The sequence below is a fragment of the Rhincodon typus genome, chromosome 3 (assembly GCF_021869965.1).
Source record: "Rhincodon typus isolate 14 chromosome 3, sRhiTyp1.1, whole genome shotgun sequence".
In the NCBI taxonomy this organism is placed as follows: domain Eukaryota; kingdom Metazoa; phylum Chordata; class Chondrichthyes; order Orectolobiformes; family Rhincodontidae; genus Rhincodon; species Rhincodon typus.
In genome coordinates, this window is record NC_063334.1 from 74070598 (window position 1) to 74089466 (window position 18869).

Sequence of the window (18869 nt, forward strand, 5' to 3'; positions counted from 1 at the left end):
ATGACTGCAAGGGGAAATGCTTCAACAAAATGTTTCTTCTTCCAGCAGTATTGAACAGTACATTATGATGGACTTGGTTACTTAACATTTATAGATGACTGTGTTAAAATTGAGAAAACTAAACAACAGATAAAAATTACCTTACAAATGTCGGCACCACATGCTCCCTGGACTGCCTTATTTATTTTGTGAACAAATGATGTTGTGTTGCACTTTTCTGTTTCATTCAGTCTGCATCTGATACATACAATGCACTCAAGTGGCTTCTAAACACGATATTAATTAGAGTACAGAGTCAGTCATTTCACTTGACCAAACTTATTAATACCACTGTACAAATTGAAAAAAATAATGGTAATTTGTAAAATCAAGTAAACTGACAGATAATGGTGGATGGGTTGCAGGCACAAATAATAGGTTATAAAGTTAATAAAATTTCATGTAATTGAATTCACACCCATGTTTATTGGTTGGTTGTATTGGTTTATTGTTGTTATTGGTTTATTGTATTGTATTGGTTGGAATCAGGGAGTCATAGTTATTTCAAGGGGATGGATCCATCATTCAGGGCTCACTAAAATAGTAAAAGATAGCATCAAACTTAAAGAAAAAGCCTATAATTGTGCAAAGATGGATGATAGGTCAGAAGATTGGACTGAATATAAAAAAAAGCTAAAATATTAATAAGGTGGGAAAAATTAAGGTACAAATGAAAGCTATGTATAAATCATAAAAAAGAGATTAAGAGTTTTTATTTTGATATTTATAAAGACAAAAAGATAAAAAATGAACTTTGGTCCTATAGAAGTTAATAATTGAAAATAAGGAAACTGCAGATGAACTGAAGAAGTATTTTGCCTTGCGTTCCACCATAGAAGATACATGTGACATCCCATAGTTATATATCAGGAACTGGAAGGGAGGGAAGATCTAAAGAAAATTGCAATCACCAGGAAAGTGGTACTGTGTAAAACATTGGCACTGTAGACTGAAAAGTGACAGGTCCTGATGGATTTCATCATAGGGTCTTAAAAGTGGCTAGTGAGAAAGTTGATGCATTGGTTCTAAATTTCTAAAATCCTTTAAATTCAGGGAAAGTAACAGGGAAAGATAGTGAACAAAACTCACAATATTCAAAAAAGAAGGGGCACAGAAATCGGGAAACAACTAGCCAGTTAGCACATCATCTATTGAAAGGAAGATGCTAGAAATTATTATTAATGACATTATACCAGGCACTTTGAAAAGTTCAAGGTAGAGTCAATATGAATATGTGAAAGGGATTCGTACCTAATCAAGTTATCAGAGTTCTTTAATGAAGTAACATGCAGTGTGGATATAAGGTGTATGTACCCTACCTCGATTTCTAGAAGGCATTTGATAAAGTGCCACATCAAAGCTTGTTGTAGAAAAAAAAGGCTCGTACTTCCCAAGAACTGAAGATTGACTGGCTAACAGGAGACAGAGTATGCAAAGATGGAAGCAAAATACTGCGGAGGGTAGAGGCTGGAATAGAAACAGAAAATGCTGGAGAAACTCAGCAGGTCTGACAGCAGATGTGGAGAGAGAACTGGAGTTAACAGCTTTGAGTCCAATTACCTTTCTTCTGAATGAGGGTCTATTTTCTGGTTGGCAAGATATAATAAATGGTGTGCCATAAAGATCAGTACTGAAACTGCAACATTTTACAGTTTTTATAAATTACTTGGATGAAAGCACTGAAGGTATAGTTGCTAAATTTGCAAATGGAAGAAAAAATAGAAAATTAAGTTGTGAAGAGGTCATAAGGAGGCTGTAATGGAACATAGATGTAATGAATGGGTAAAGATCTGGTAAGTGAAGTTTAATGTGTGTAATTATGCAAGTGGTTATTTTGGCAGGGAGAATAGGAACACAGCACTTAGTTTAAATGGTGAGAGACTGCAGAGCTCTGAGATGCAGAAAGATCTGGGTATCCAGTGCATGAATCACAAAAGGCTAGTAGTCAGGTACAGCAAACAATTAGGAATGGTAATAGAATGTTACAATTTATTGAGAGGATCATTGGATAAAAGGGAGGTGATGCTTCAGTTATATAGGTCACTGGTGAGACTGCATCTGGAGGATAGTGTATAATTCTGGTCTCCTTATTTAAAAATGGATGCAAATGCAATGGAGGCAGTTCAGAGAAGTTTACTGGACTAATATCTGGAATAAGTGAGTTGAGGAAAGGTTTAATGGCTAGGTTTGTCCCTGCTGAAGTTTAGAAGAGTGAGAGGTAACTTGATCAAAACATAAAATGTCTTACAGTTGACAGGGTAGAAGTGAAAAGGACAGTTCCTCTGGTGGGAGAATCTCTCGAAAAATATAGAGTTGCCAGTTTAAGACAGAAATGAGAGAAATTTGTTTTCTTTCAGAGATGTGAGTCTTTACAAATTTCTTTCTCAAAAGTCAGTGGAACAGAGCCTTTGAATATTTTTAAGGCAGAGTTAGATTGATTTTTGTTGTTGGGGGGGAGGCTATTGGGTTAGGTAGGAATACGGAGTTGAGGTTATGATCAGATCAGCGTTATTAAACGGGGAAGTGGCGAACCAAGTGGTTTACTCCATCTCCTAACTTACATGTTTGTTCGTACGTTTGAACTTGCCAACAGTTAGTATCGAAACAGATGTCAAGGATTAATTTGTATTCAGATCAATGCACGATTACACACATCATTTTATCACACGCTTGCAAAATTTCCAAGCACAGTAAACATTTGAGGAAATTAAAGCCATTGTGTTTCACCCTTACCAGAAACCCACTTCTTAACCTTCATTCTTGCAATAGTATGAGGTTAGACTGGTCTGTTGGCAACTTGGCACTGAGTAGAGTTTCTGACTGTATTCTCTCAGTTTTCAAACTCCAGTATGTTCTTATTTTGAGCTGTCGCTGAAAGTTTCATCCTTCGGACAGTTTTTTCTAATATTCTCCTTACCAGCACCTTCTCCCAACTCTATCCTAACAAGTGTATCAAAAACTCGGCTGCATATGTCCTAATTTATGCCAAGTTATGTACAACTGTGCTGGGACTTACGTTTGGCTTTTGTCCACGTACACTGTATTATAAAATTCTGATCGATATGCTCCAATACCTCTATGCGTCCACCCACCCAATCTCAGTAAGCTCCTGAGTTCCTTTAGTCCTGTTTCATGAACCCGACTGCTATCAAACCCGCCATTCCAAACGACAGCCCAACCTTCAATATCCAGGCCCTACACTCTGAACTTGGTTGCCTAAACCTCCCGGTTCTCTCTCCTTCGTTATGATGCTCCCTGAAGCCTTTGTTTTTGATCACATTTAAAGGCACTTTATAAATCGATGCTGTTTTAAACAGCTTGCCAATTATTGCCTCGCAGAAAACAAGATCTCACAACTTGATATATACAAGGATTTATGTTAACATCTTTAACTCTTACCTCATGAGGTGGTATTCTTCTATACTGCATAAAGAAAGAGAGAGGGAGAGAAAAGGCTTATTATCAATTCTTTTTTATTGGTACCCCACATGGAAGTCATAGATCTGTGCAGAGACTCCTACGAGAAACTGTGCCGCAACACAGATGGATTGGGAGCTAACAGGAATGATACATTTCGCCCGATGCTGAATTTAGAAGCACCTCTCTGCAATACGGTCAGCTTAAGTTATTTGCAATATTATAAATTTCGCATTCCTTATTTAAATGGTTGTAACCCGACATGAACTGTCTTACCTCGCCAGTAAAAATGATACTTAAATTCTCTTTCAGTGATGTTTGGTTGCAAGATTGAAATTGCATATTAACGGTCTTCTTTTGTGCTAAGATCAATATAACCTGAAGAAAGACGGTGCACCTGAAGGAGACTGTCCGGTAAAAGAAACGAGAAGATTTGTAAGACCAGGAGAAAGATTTATGCACTTTGCAATTTATTCTTTCAGGTAAATTATGCTGCTGACCACGAACGCATCGAATGTTCCTCATCTATTTACATTACAACCTGCTACTTTTCTAATCAAAAGTGACTTACCCATTTTGGAGTCAGTGCTGAACCGTTTGCAGATCGAAAGGATGATGAAGACTGCAGCCCCAGTATATATATATTTATACTAATTATCGCCCCCCACCCAGCAGAACAACCTACAGGTAATTATACAGTTTTACAATGCCGGTTCACCCTGCAGTAATATACAGATTCAGACTGGCCAATCGGACTGAAGAATTCCAGTAAAACACCGATGTGATCATTTGTTTCCCACATCCTGACAAGCAAGATATCAAACTATTATTCATGAATGAAGAGGTGTTTTTTAAATCCTTTGACAAACGCATTTTTACCTTTACCCTTTTCCATGTGTCATTTTGGATAAGTAAATCTTTTCAATAGCCAGAATGTTGTTACATCATTGTCATATTCCTATGGTTCTTGTTCGGACATTTTGGCAACTATTCAACTATTCCCAGTTTGGATTTTTTAATGATGCGTTATTTCTGCCATTATTATATTTCCGTATCATATCTAGCAGGCATTGTGTTTGGCACAACGTTGTTGGATACACAATTGCGTTTGTACAACACAAAACATTATTATGAATCAATATGTGTGAACTATTAATAGAATCCAAACTGATGTATTGCTGGATAGTTTTGTACGAAATTGATACGTGTCCCTACAAAAAAAAAGTTTTACTGGTGGATTGGATGGATTTTAATGCCCGGATTTAAGAATGTGTAGGAGGTTGTTTTTATATATTTATGGAGTGTAGACATGGCTGGCAGGGAATGATTGGCCATCATGGAATGCTCATCCATAACTGACCTGGAGAAGATAGTGGTCAGCTGTCTTCTTGAACTACTGCATTCTTTGAACAACCACAGTGCAGTTTTGAAGGGAACTCCAGGATTTTGGCACAGTAACATTGAAATAACTAGGGAAAAAGTGGCATAGTGGTAATATCACTGGACTAATAATCCAGAATCCCAGGCTAATGTCCTGGGGACATAGGTTTGAATACCACCATGGCAGATGGTGAAATTTGGATTCATTAAATATCTGGAATAAAAGGCTAGCCTAACAATGAGCATGTAACTATTGTCAATTGTCATAAAAACCCAAATGATTCTTTCAGGTAAATCTACTGTCCTTAGCTGATCTAGCCTGCATACATCAGCTGTGTGGCTAACTCTTAACTGCCCCCGAAATAGTCTGGCAGGTGATACCCACATCTCATAAACAAACAAAAAATGATTTATTTTTGAGTCAGGATGCTCAGTGGCTCAAAAGGGAACTTGGGTTGGTTGTGTTCCCATGTATTTGCTGCCTTTCTTCTACATTGTAAATGTCAATAGCTTGAAAGGTGCTTTCAAAGAAGTTTTGGTGAATTGTTGCAGTGCATCTTGTAGACGGTATGCATTGTTGCCACTGTGTGTCAGTGGCAAAGGGAGTGAATGCTGAAGGTGGTGGATGGAGTGCCAATCAATGGGCTACTTTGTCTTGAGTGGTGTCAAACTACATGAGTTGGGGCTGAACCCATCCAAGCAAGTGGAAAGTATTCTATCACACTGTGATGCAGTGATGGAGTGGTAACATCACTGGGCTAGTAACCCAGAGACTCAGGCTAATGCTCCAGGAATGTGGGTTTGAATCCCATTGAATGCAATTAATAAAATCTGGAATTATAAGATGGCCTAATGTTGACCATGAAAGAATTGTTGTAAAAATGCATCTTGTTCACTATTTTCATCAGGCAAGGAAAACTTGCCTGTAAAGTGAGAATATTAAGGATATGTATATACTTATGCACTATGAGAAACTGGAATATTATTATTATCTGTATTATCTGCTGTTTACTGGTGAAGCAACAAATGTTGGGAGAAGACTACAGTGGCACTTTTGAGAGTGATAAGTGATAAAAATTTATAGCCCTTCATTGTTGTTCAAACAGACTTGGAAAAACTCTAGGAACTTGGTTGCTCATTGCCTAGCAATAGCCTAAGTCAAGAAAAAAACTCTCTTTCAGTGAAGTATTTGTGAAACCAAATAAATTTCCGATCTGTTTCCTATCTAAATCTGAAATCTGGTCTAAGACTTTCCATCATTCTACAACTTTCAGCAATGGGATTTTGTCAACAGGAAGAGGAAGGGAACTGTGAGAAATCAACCCATTCAGTCCTCTAAATTCATACCCATGATTTCTTGTTCCCTTCTTAGACTTTGTTTTCAAACCCATGTGTTGTCTATGTATACGTATGTACATTTTGTATTAAAGGGTTTAGTTTAATTCTGAATAGTAGCTTGCTTATTAATCACTTTTGCCACTTGTTTAAAGAATGAGTCTTGCTTATAATAAATGAGTTACTTTTGAGTTCACTAAAGAAGCATCATGGAAATACATTTTACTCTGGAGCGTAGTACAAAAGAAGTACAAATTGACTATTTTGGTGATCCAATAAAACATACAGCTCGTGGAGTAGTATGTCTTGATTACTGGCGTACTCCTCCCTTCAGAGTCGTAAGACTCAAGCGTGCATTCATTACCATCTGCAAGGACAAGGGCAGCAGATACAAGGGAACACTATCATCTACCAGTTCCCACGCAAGCTGCACACCACCCTGACTTGGAACGATATTGCCGTCCTTCATTGCTGCTGGGTCAAATGTCAGGGATTCCCTGTTTCAGTTCTATGAATGCACCACCACTGCACCTCTCAATTAGGGATGAGTGATTGATATTGGCCTAGTCAGTGATGCCCATATCCCATGAATGGTTCTAAAATAAGTGCCCTTGAGTTGGTCCTTGTAGATGGTGGACAGGCATTGAGAACAGGTGGTGTGTTAGTTGCTGTAGAATTCCCAGCCTTTGACCTGCTCATGTAGTCACTGTATTTATATGGCTGTTCAAGTTCAGTACCATTGACCTGGTCAATGGTAATGCCCGGGACATTGTTAGTGGAGCATCCAGAGACGGTGATGCCATTGAATGTCATGGGGAGATTTTCTTCTCTTATTTGAGATGGTCATTGTCTGGCACTTCTATAGCCCATGGATATTCCTTGCCACTTATTAGCCTATGCCTTGATGTTGTCCAGGTCTTGCTACGTGTGAACATTGGCTGCTTCAGTATCTGAGGAGGTGCAAATTGTGCTGAACATTTTACCATATGATGAAGAGAAGGTCATTGCTGATGCAACTGAAAATGGTTGGTGCTCAGACTCTGCACTGAGGAAATCCTGCAGTGATGTCCATGTACTAAGGTACAACCACAAACATCCACAGCCCTTTGTTCCAGGTTTGACTCCAAACAGCAGCCAGCTTTCTCCCTGATTACCATCAATTCCAGTTTTGTTTAGACTCTTCAATTCCATACTTGGATAAATATTTAAGCCACTGGACCAAGGCTATAATGAGGTCAGAAGCTGAGTGGTCCTGGCAACAACAACACTGAGTATCATAAGCAGGTTATTTCTGAGACTTGAAGAGACGTCAGAGTGGGTTTGCCGTTGTTATTTCTGGTACCCAGGTAGTCCATCTGATTTCATTCTTTTCTGTAGACTTCACAGCAACTGAGTGCCTTGATCAAGCATTTCAGACGGCATTTAAAAGTTAACCACATTGTTATGGGTCTGGAGACAGATTTCCTTAAAGCACATTATAGATTTGTGTGGGTTTTTGCTACAATCAGCAATGGGTTTTGTGATAACTATTAGACAGATATAAATTGAATTCAAATTTCAATTGCTGCTGTGGTGGCATTCCAACCCACATCCACAGAGCATTAGCCTGGGCCTTTGATCTATTCATCCAGTGATTCTATTCATACCATTGCGTCCGCATAAAACAATGGAAACTGGCAGCGCTGTCGGAGTTCAGATTCAATCCATCAACTTCTGTGTTTAGCTTTAACAAATTAGGCTGTTTGCAATAATTACAATATACTAATTGGTTAAATCACAGTGATATTGATATTTTTACTCTTTATAACTGGGTCCATGGGTTTCCTAAAACTTACAACCAAAGCAAGTTGTGAACACAACCATAATTGAGAGACCAAATGACATAAGTGATACATGCCACTAAGTCATGATTGCTTTCTTGTCTGCTTTTGTGAAAGATTTTGTTCATAGTTGTTTTTATGAGAGGATACTTTTGCAACTTTGAAGAGTACCTTGAGCACTTTGGAGATTACTAAAGCAACATTGTGTTTTCTTTTCCTATTTTCTTTCGAAGGGGAAGCCATGTTTCTATTCTCCGAAAAGGTCATGTTTCTTTATAAGTCTCTTATCCAAAGTGACCCTCAATCAATTTGTACTGTGAAACTGACTTACTGGCATGGTGTTCAAGGGCTGTCCACTTTAAACAAATGAATGAAGACAAGGAGAAATATAGCAAACTCTAGATGATGTGACATGTAATCAAGCAAGCCATTAGCATCCTGAAGTTGGAGTTGGAAGGCTGGACAATCTGGCAGTGACTTTAATAGCACCAGTAAAATCTATCATTCATCATAAATCAAAAGCCAGGTTCCCGGAACATTAGAGATAGTAGGAACTGCAGATGCTGGAAAATCTGGTGAAGAGTCTAGGCTCGAAACGTCAGCCTTCCTGCTCCTATGATGCTGCTTTCCAGGAACATTACTTGGGTTTGTGGTTTAATAGTCTAGACGTAACACTGCTAGGCCATTGCCTCCCCCATATATTGCTGTACCTTCAGGGTCACTGATTTAAATACCTGCAGATCCCTCCATAACACCATTGTGGTCTAAGTACAGCAAATGGACTGCAGTGGTTCAAGAAGGCAGCTCACCACCATCTTCTAAAAGGCAAACAGAAATGGTCAATAAATGCTAGACCAACCAATGATGCCCATATTCCATGAATGAATAAAAGAAAATCCAGAGATATCACTCCTTCATCTCAAATCTTGAAGATCGACTCAACGGACTCTTGCCATTTCTTTCCTGAACAGTAAAATCTTCTGACATAGAGTCATGGAGATATTGACTATGATCGTCTCACGCATAGGTGCTCACAATAAAAGCACATTTATGACAACTCTACTCAGAAGGGCTAGCTTAATCATGATTTCTGAGCATATAACACAGTGACAACTCAGACTTACTGCTGAGATCCAGGTATCACCCACACTGGTGAGGGAATTGACCAGACTACAATCACTCAATACAGTTACCTTCCTCTTTGAGTTCTGAGCTCAGGGTCCTCCTTCTGCAACGGTGGTTCCTGAGATTAGCCCTTTTTGCATGAGTCCTTCTCTTATACAAAATTAGTAAAATGATCAACCACGATATGCCCCGACTTGCCTCTATCAGGTTGCTGTTCTGGGTTAACATGATGTCCTTAGTTGGCACTTTCCTGCTATATTCGCCTGTCTGCCTGTTACAGAGGTCTACAGGACAGAAAAAGACCCTTCAGCCCATCAAGTCAAAAACAATTATCTGATTATTTTAGTCCCATTTTCAAGTGAATGAATACTTATGAAACTAAAAGCTTAGACTTCCTCAGTCTTTAAATAATCTGCAGATCTCCAACTAAATACTCCTTTCTACTGGGGTAACTTACTCCCTGAATGTTCTTGATATTAAGGCCATATTTGACTGAGTATGTCATCAAGAAGCCCTAGCAAAACTGGAGTCAATGGGAATCAAGGGTTGGGGGTGGGGAGATCTCCATCGGTTGGAGTCATACCTGGCACATAGGAAGTGGTTGTGATATTTGGAGGTCAATCATCTCAGCTCCAGGACATCTCTGTAGGAGTTCCTCAGGGTAGTATCCTAGGCCCAATCATCTTCAACTGCTTCATTAATGACCTGCCCTCCATCATAAGGTCAGAAATGGAGATTTGCCCTGATTATTGCACAATGTTCAGCACCATGCATGAGTCCTCAGATACTAAAGCAGTTTATGCCCAAATGCAGCAAGACCTGGACAATATCCAGGCTTGAGCTGAAAAGTGATGAGTAACATTTGCACTAGAGAAATGCTAAACAATGATCATCTCAAATAAGAGTCAATTTAACCATCATGCTTTGGAAATCAATGTTATTACTATGGCCGAATTCCACTCTATCAATATCTTGGTGGCAAACATTGACCGGAAACTGAACTGGCCATATAAATACAATGGCTACAAAAGCAGATAAGAGATTAGGATTCCTGCCACAAGTTACTGACTCCCATCTAGCATCCTACAAGGCACAAGTTAATTGTGGGTGGAATAGCACCCACTTGCCCAGATGAGTGCAGCTCCAACCGCACTCAAGCTTGATACCATCCAGGACATATCCACAAACATTCACTCTCTCCACCTTCAACACTCAGTAGCAGCAGCATGTACAAGGTTCACTGCGGAAACTCACCAAGGCTCCCTAGGCAGCACCTGTTAAACCCATGACCACATCCATTGAAAAGAACAAGAGCAGCAGAAACATGGAAAAACCACCACCTGGAAGTTCCTTTCCAAGCCATTCAGCATCCTGACTTGGAAATGTATCAGTATTCCTTTGAAATTACTGGGTCAAGTAACTGGAATTCCCTCTTGAACAGCATAATGGTTGTTTCTACATCAAGCATATGCAGTGGTTCAAGAAGTCAGCTGACCACCAGCTTCTGGCTCAGTGAGTGAAACCCACAACCCCTAAAAAAAAATAAAAGTTACCATGCAGGTACAGCACATAATAACAACAGTAAGAGGAATGCTGGACCCTATTGCAATGGGGGTGGAATATAAAATTAGAAAGCTTTGCTACCACTGCATTGTAGGGCTACACCTAGAATACTATGTGAAGTAATCTTATTTCATGAGGCATATACTTGTATTGGAGGCATTTCAGAAAAGGAGGCTGATTCCTTAACTGAAGAGGTTGTTTTATGAGGAAGGAATGAGCAATTTGGTCCTAGAGGATAGTTTGAATAACGAGAGCTGATCTTACTCAGAGGGAAAAACCAGTAACAAAACAAAGTGCTAGTGAAACTTAGCAAGCCTGGCAGCAGTTATGGAGAGTGAAACAGTTTTCATCGGAACTGGAAGGGGCTGGAAAATGGTTTTTATGTTATTGATAAAGGGGGAGGAAACGTGAATGAAATAGATGGTGAAGAATCCCAGAGTAAAAGACAAAAGCAGTTCTAATGGTAGTGCAGGAGATATGTAGATGACAAATTGTTGTTAATAGTAAGTGTGAAAAATGCAAAACAGTTCAGCTGTGATGAGAGAAGCATCATGCAAACAAGACTGACGGCTGAGTGAGAAGAGAGGGTAGTGTCAGTGGAGGGAGAATAATCAAAATGGAGGACAGTGTTTATCCAAGTTGTTGAATTTGATGTTAATCCTGATAACTGTGAAGTACCTAGGAGGTAAAGAGCTGTTATGTTCTGGCAGATTGCATTCAGCTCAGCTGGAGCACAGAAATGTTAGTGTGAGAGCAAGATGGTTTATTAAAATGGCAAGTGGCCAAATGTTGGCATCATTCTTACAGACAGAGAGTGGAGGTGTTCCACAAAGCAATCACTAACCTGTCTTTGGTCTCATCAGTAAAGAGGAGGCCGTACTGTGAACATTGAATACAGTAGATCAGTTTGAAAGAAGTACAAATGAACCACTGCAATACATGGAAGGCGTGTTTGGTGCCTTTGAACAGTGAGGAGGAAGGAAGTAAAAGGGCAAGAGGTGCCACAGGGGAATGAGGAAGTGTTAGGAGTGATGCAGATTAGACCAGGGTGTCATGGAAGGAATGATCCCTGTGGAATGCTGACAGGGGAGGGGAAGATGCGTATGGTGTTGGCATCCTGTTGGAGGTGGAGGAAATGGTGGAGGACGATTCTTTGAATATGAATCCTGCTGTGGTGGTAAAAGAAGACAAGGGGAACCCTATTGTTGCACTGGGAGAAAGAGGGAGGGCTGTGGGCAGGAAGTTGGGAAATGGATTGGACACAGCTGATAGGCCAGTCAAGCATGGTTTTGGAGGGGTTGTGTCCTTGGGGAAGAGGAGGACAACCCTGTGGAAGGTGGCATCATCAGAACAAATACAACAGATTTGAATCTGGGAGAATGGTCAGTTGGATTGTTTGAGGAGAGCAGGCAAACTCAGGCAGTTGTGTCATGTCAACAGTTCTCCATGAAAAGATCAAGTGCCAGAGGGAAAGTTCCAGGTGGAAGGACAGTATTGCAGATCAATGAAAGGGTCTGCAAAGTGTGGAGAAGACTGGTAAAAACCATTAACGCTTTGAATCATTGAATCAGACCAGTATCTGCACTGTCAAATTTTACTGGTTTTTCCTGCAGTTGTTCAAATTTATAAACATAGAACATAGAACAGTACAGCACAGTACAGGCCCTTCAGCCCACGATGTTGTGCCGACCTATTATCCTACTGAGATCAATCTACCCTGCATACCCTACATTTTACTATCTTCCACGTGCCTATCTAAGAGTCGCTTAAAAGTCACTAAAGTATCTGACTCCACTACTACTGCTGGCAGTGCATTCCACATGCCCACCACTCTCTGTGTGAAGAACCTACCTCTGACATCTCCCCTATACCTTCCTCCAATCACCTTAAAATTATGCCCCCTCGTAATAGTCATTTCCGCCCTGGGAAAAAGTCTCTGACTGTCCACTCTATCTATGCCTCATCATCTTGTAAACTTCTATCAAGTCACCTCTCATCCTTCTTTGCTCCAATGAAAAAACCCTAGCTCCCTCAATCTTTACTCATTAGACCTGTCCTCCAGTCCAGGCAGCATCCTGGTAAATCTCCTCTGCACCCTCACTAAAGCTTCCACATCCTTCCTATAATGAGGTGACCAGAACTGAACACAATATTCCAAGTGTGGTCTAACCAGAGTTTTATAGAGCTGCAGCATAACCTCATGGCTCTTAAACTCAATTCCCCTGCCAATGAAAGCCAACACACCATACGCCTTCTTTACAACCCTATCAACGTGGGTCGCAACTTTGAGGGATCCATGGACATGGCCCCCAAGATCCCTCTGTTCCTCCACACTGCCGAGAATCCTGCCATTAGCCCTGTATTCTGCATTCAAATTCAACCTTACAAAATGAATCACTTCACACTTTTCTGGGTTGAATTCCATCTGCCACTTCTTTGCCCAGCTCTGCATCCTGTCAATGTCCTGTTGCAACCTACAACAGCCCACCACGCTGTCCACAACTCCACCAACCTTCGTGTTATCGGCAAACTTACTAACCCATTCTTCCATTTCCTCATCCAAGTCATTTATAAAGATCACAAAGAGCAGAGGTCCCAGAACAGATCCCTGCAGCACACCACTGGCCACCGAGCTCCAGACTGAATACTTTCCATCTACTACCACCCTCTGTCTTCTATTGGACAGCCAGTTTTGTATCCAGACAGCCAAATTTCCCTGAATCCCATGCCTCCTTACTTTCTGAATAAATGCCAAGTCTTCTGATCAGTGTCACTTGTTGCATGCAATGTCACTGCCTGAGAAGATTTTAATGCCCTGACCATGTTCTTTATTACTTCAGCTGAATATTCTGATCCCAACAGCAATCCCTGCGGAAAACTAATCAGCAGAGGAGGAGATGGGCTAGGAGAGGACATTTCACAGCATTAGATGTCATTGAGTCATAGAGATGTACAGCTCATATTCAAGTAAGTTTTTAAAACTCTGATATCTTTCAGGGGTTTGTGACTGAAGAAGTGGGTGAGTTTGTGGTGAATGAATGAGTAAGACAGAAAGTATTGAGTACAGCTCATTTGTTTGTTTTGGTGGCAATAAGGTATTTTTTAAGAAGTGAATTTACCACAATTTTTCTTAGAACTTTAAGTGTGATGTTTTGTAAGTGATGATTTCTTTACAATTATCGCTGTTCCTCTAAGTGGTGAGTTATATTTTTGTTATTTTTTTATTGTTGGTTTTAATGTTTGGCCTTTATGATTCAAATCTAGATGATGGAATAGAACAAGTAAATTGTGTTTTTATCTTTAAATCTGATATGGAGATCAATTGTGAGATCTGTCAATGGGTTTTTCCCTTCTACATTTAATTGTTAATTTCTTAAGATATGTATACTTATTCACTGATGGGATGTGGGTGTCACAGACTAGACCAGCCTTTCTTGACTGCCCCTATGCCCCTTGAGAAGGTGGTGGTGAGCTGCCTTTTTAAACCACAGCTGTCTGTGTACTGTAGGTAGATCTACAATACCATTAGGGCTGGAATTGCAGGGTCTTGACCCAATGACACTGAAGGGACATTTTACGATGTTAATTTTACAATGGTACTTGGCAGCACTTAATGTGCTTTATTTCCTCCCAACTCCACTGCACCATGATCACACTATTGAAAGTCGACTCATGTCTTCACAATGTAACAGACTTCATCCTCTTTCGAGCTTATAGGCAGAATTTTATTGGGGTCTCAGCAATGTGTCTATAGTGAGATAACTGGACAGATTGGATGACTATTGCAGTGAGGCCCATCTCAATGTCAGAATTACCTTGTTTCATCTTTTACGCTTTTTACAAATGGCATGGCAAGAGGGCAGATGCCAATTTACATTCATTATGGATTGTTAAACGCCTTATTAATGCCACACTTGTCTCAATGATATTCACACTTCCACTTTCCCAACTCATCAAACGAGCTCAACATCAAGAAAATGCAACAAGGAAACCAGAGTGTGTACCTGACAGAGTCACCTTGCTACTTTTTAAGTGCTACCTCTGACTTGGACACTGGGCAGCACTGATCAGGCATCAGTTACTCACACCTGGTATTAATGGACAGTGGCTTGTGGTATCTGCTAATCCATCACAACCATCATGGCACTCACAAGATATAGACACACATAGCAGTGTGCAGCAGCAATTAGCATTTAGAAGGCTGCAGCAAGGACACTTTGCATCCATGGACAGGGACTCAACCCACAGAATGGACCAGGCTGCATGTCAGGGCTGCTTCTTTGCTCTCTTAGCACTTTCTCATTTTGCACCTACCTGCATACTCACTCCATTGCCATACCTTACTTTATTGCTGTGCTGTGCTTGTTAACACATTGGTGCTTCAGCCAGAACCAAAGGCTGATATTATTATTCTTTGAAGGGGTTTAGTGCAGAGACACAGGAAGGCTTCTTGTCATGTTTCTCAGTATTGGAATGTTTCCTTCGGGAATGGGAGAGGAATGGCATCTTGCTGTACAGCTCACCAAGACAGCAATAGCATCTACAACATGTCCCAGCTGCCTGTGCAGCAATAACACTGCATGTTTATTGCAACCAAATGGACATGGCAGAAGCTGCTGGAAAACACAGGAGATTTACAGAAGGTGATTAATAGGTGAAGTTAATTCCACCTCCCAGCCTCCTGTTTGAGCCACACAACTCTGACTTACCATCCATCATGGAAGTGTAACAATTGTCTGTGCTAAATGAAGAATGATTTTTTAAAATTCACTAATGAACATGGGATATTGGCATCGCTGGCTGGACCAGCATTTATTGCTCATTTAAGCTTTTAGCGAAGATTTGTAGCTCGGGTTGTGGGTGAGGTTATTGACTATCTCGCTGAGCTGGCTTGTTTTCGTTCAGACATCGTCACCATGTTAGATGACATCATCAGTGAGGCCTCCGCTGATGTTACCTAGCATGGTGATGAAACGTCTGAACGAAAACAAGCCAGGCCGGTAAGCAAGTCAACAACCTCATTATTGCCCATCCCTAGTTGCCCTTGTGAAGGTGGCAATGAACTGCCTTTTTGAACCACCACAGACCATTTGCTGTAGGTTGACCCACAATGCCATCACTTGCCAGTTGTCAGTCGAAGGCTGGGCATTGGCCAGATCTTGTTGCATTTGAACATGTACTGCTTCAGTATTTGAGGAGTATGCAAATATCGGTGAACATCCCAACTTCTGACCTTATGATAGGGGGAACCTCATTCATGAAGCAGCTGAAGATGATTGGGCTTAGGCCATTGTCCTGAGTAAGTAGGGGTTTTGTGGCAGAGTGGTAATGTCCCTACATCAGATCTTGGAGGCCTGTGTTCAGTATGCGGGTGGACAGGGATTGTGAGAGCATTTGTGAGGAATTGTTAGGCATCCAGAGTGAATGTTAGAATGAGTGATCAAGTGAGTCAGTTTTATAGTCATCCAGGTGTTGATTCCTCTAATCCCTGTAACATTTTCCTGACAAACCACTAAGGTTATACGTCAGTAGCCTTTGAAGTCTCTGATGCTAACTCAAAGTTGTACATACTTTTGGAGTGTTCTGGATGGTGGATATTTACTGTATAGGAACATAAATTTCCTGTGCAACTACTGTATAGACAGTGATTTGGGAATTCTAAGAATTTCTGAGGCACATCTTTCAGTGCATTTACAGCCTCCAACTATCTGGAGATTGGAAAATTTGGGCGTCAGCTAACTAATTTATCTGATTATCTCAGATCAGTTCAGGTGCCCAACCAGGGCTGTGGCAGAGCAGAGTAAAGGGCAGCTGAAGATGCAGTTCTGATACTTGGTCTGATCCAGGTTGATGGTGTGGGGGTTGGGGGGAGCGGTGGTGGTGCTCCAGTATAGTCCAGATAAATAGCTGCAACATCTTGATGTACTCAGTGGTGAGCTGTTGTGGAAACAGTGCTTTGTAAGATGGGGAGAATCTGGGATACACTACCTAGGAGGATAGTTGAGGCTGGAAACCTCACAACCTTTAAAAGGTACTTAGATGAACAATTAAGCGTCATAACATTCAAGGGTGTGGGCTTAGTGCTGGAAAGTGGGACTAGTGAAGGTAGTAGAATATTTTTGGCATTGCAAACTTGATGGACAGTAGGGCCTCTTCTGTACTTTTCTGTGTGACTCCAGTCTCTTTTATCCAAATAGCTTGATTTCAGGAACTTACACTATAGCCATGACTCTGTTCACTCCCAGGTCTCTTAAATCTTTCAGGTGTTAAGAACTTGACTCTGCAGTGCCACCATCAGGCTAAAGCAATCAAAGACTGTAGTAGGATTAGATGTCAGACTCATGAAAGACAGATGAAACCACTGAACACTACATTTGTTTCCCCTTAGGCCTCAGCTATTCACAATATATATCATCAATTTGGATGGAGGAATGAAATATAACATTTCTAACTGTTCTAAAAACATGAAAGAAGGAGGAATGGAGAGTAGAACATTGTTGCCTCTTTTTTGTACTGAATACTAATATCTAGAGAACACCACTGATGGCAAAATCATTTGTTATGTCCCATTACAACATTATTCATAGTACAAATTCCTTAAGAGTGCAGGATGCTTATAGGCAGCTAAGAGTAGCAAATAATGAGGAGATAAGTGATCTGCAGTGCTATTGTAATATATTTTTGTCTTATGTTTGTGATATAATTTATGGCAAAGTGTTGTGGAAACATCACAAATCTTCCATGGCTGTGATGTTAACTGTTCATATGTTTCCCATGCTACCTATTGTTTTCAGTTAAATTACGTGGAGATTATTCATTGAAATCTCTAGCTGGAATCTCCCAGCCATGCTGCATTGTGGTGGGGATAGATTGCAGGAAAAGTTTTTCTGATTTTCTATTTTCTGTGAGAAACTACACACAGAAACAACTTCCAGTTAAAGTTTGAGTCCAGAGCAGTTTGAAGAATGCAAACAGAAAGTCAGCGGAATAAAAATCCCATAATATCAAAATAGATATAATCTCCAACAAGCTCCGTTAGAGTTAATTTAAAGGCTCAGAGAATGTAAATCTTGTCATTTGCAACGCAAAAGGTCTTCTATGAACCGTGGACAAAGGCTATCACGAACTGGGCATATCTCTGATTTGAAATGATTAGACATGAATGTAATGAGGTCAATGTAAGCTTGGGAATCCACAATTGTGAGGTATTGAAGGGGAATTTAAGGTGTTACTCAGCTAGCTGCTAGTAGAAGGATCCTCCAAAAATGATCTACTTCAGGCAATAATGGAAACTCTGAAGAGAAAGTAAATTCCTGAGAGTTTTGGCACGCCTTGCTTTGGTTCCAGGATACATAAGGAACCTCAAAGATCCTCAGAAGTATAGAGGAAGTGAAAGTAGAATGGAACGTGTTCCTTTGAAAGATTTGATTTTAGACTATAACTGTAGTGTTAGGTTAATAGTACTTCTTTTGTTTAATTCATGCAGATAAAAGGCTTTGTTTAAAATATGAACTCTTTGGTGTAATTCCTTTTGTCAATAACTCAGAGTTAGAATTTCATTTTAAACTTTATGGTCTCTAGCTTGTTTTAATTCTTTCATGAGATGTGAATGTCACTGGGAAGGCTAAAATCTGTAGCCCATCACTAATTGCCCTGGAGAAGATAATTGTGAACTATATCCTTGAATACCTGCAGTCAGTAATTAGGATAGCGGCAAAAGTTTTTATATAACTTTAAATAATTTGGGTAAAATTGTAGAGTTATACAGCATGGAAACAGACCCTTCATTCCAACTCATCCACACTGCCCAGATATCCTAAACAGATCTTGTCCCCTGTGCCAGCATTTGACCTGTATCCCTCTAAACCCTTCCTTTTCATATACACATCCAGATGCCTTTTAAATGTTGTAATTGTACCTGCCTCCACCACCTCCTCAAAGTAGTTTGTTCCATACATCATTATGAAAGCTTTGACATCAATTGGAAGGCTTCATTTTGATGCTTTAAGATACCTTACAGCTTTCAATATCTTTGAGCACATCATTTTTCCAGACAAGAATATTTGAAGTGAATTATTTGAGTGCTCCAGTCTAAAAACAGCTGTAGCTGCCCTACTTTATAACCCTTAGCTAATGTGGTGTTCACACTGATGCTGCCACTGTTCCTTTAATACCATGACTTCAACTTTG

At 40.2% G+C, this 18869-nt stretch overlaps 1 long non-coding RNA gene across 1 annotated transcript; it reads right to left on the minus strand.

Moving 5' to 3' along the window:
* Positions 1-201: 201 nt before the first annotated feature.
* Positions 202-3805, minus strand: LOC125488340. Its single transcript, XR_007266281.1, has 3 exons — positions 3733-3805; positions 3439-3462; positions 202-266 (listed from the first exon to the last, which is right to left on the minus strand). It is a non-coding gene; the product is annotated as an uncharacterized LOC125488340 (long non-coding RNA).
* Positions 3806-18869: the final 15064 nt, after the last annotated feature.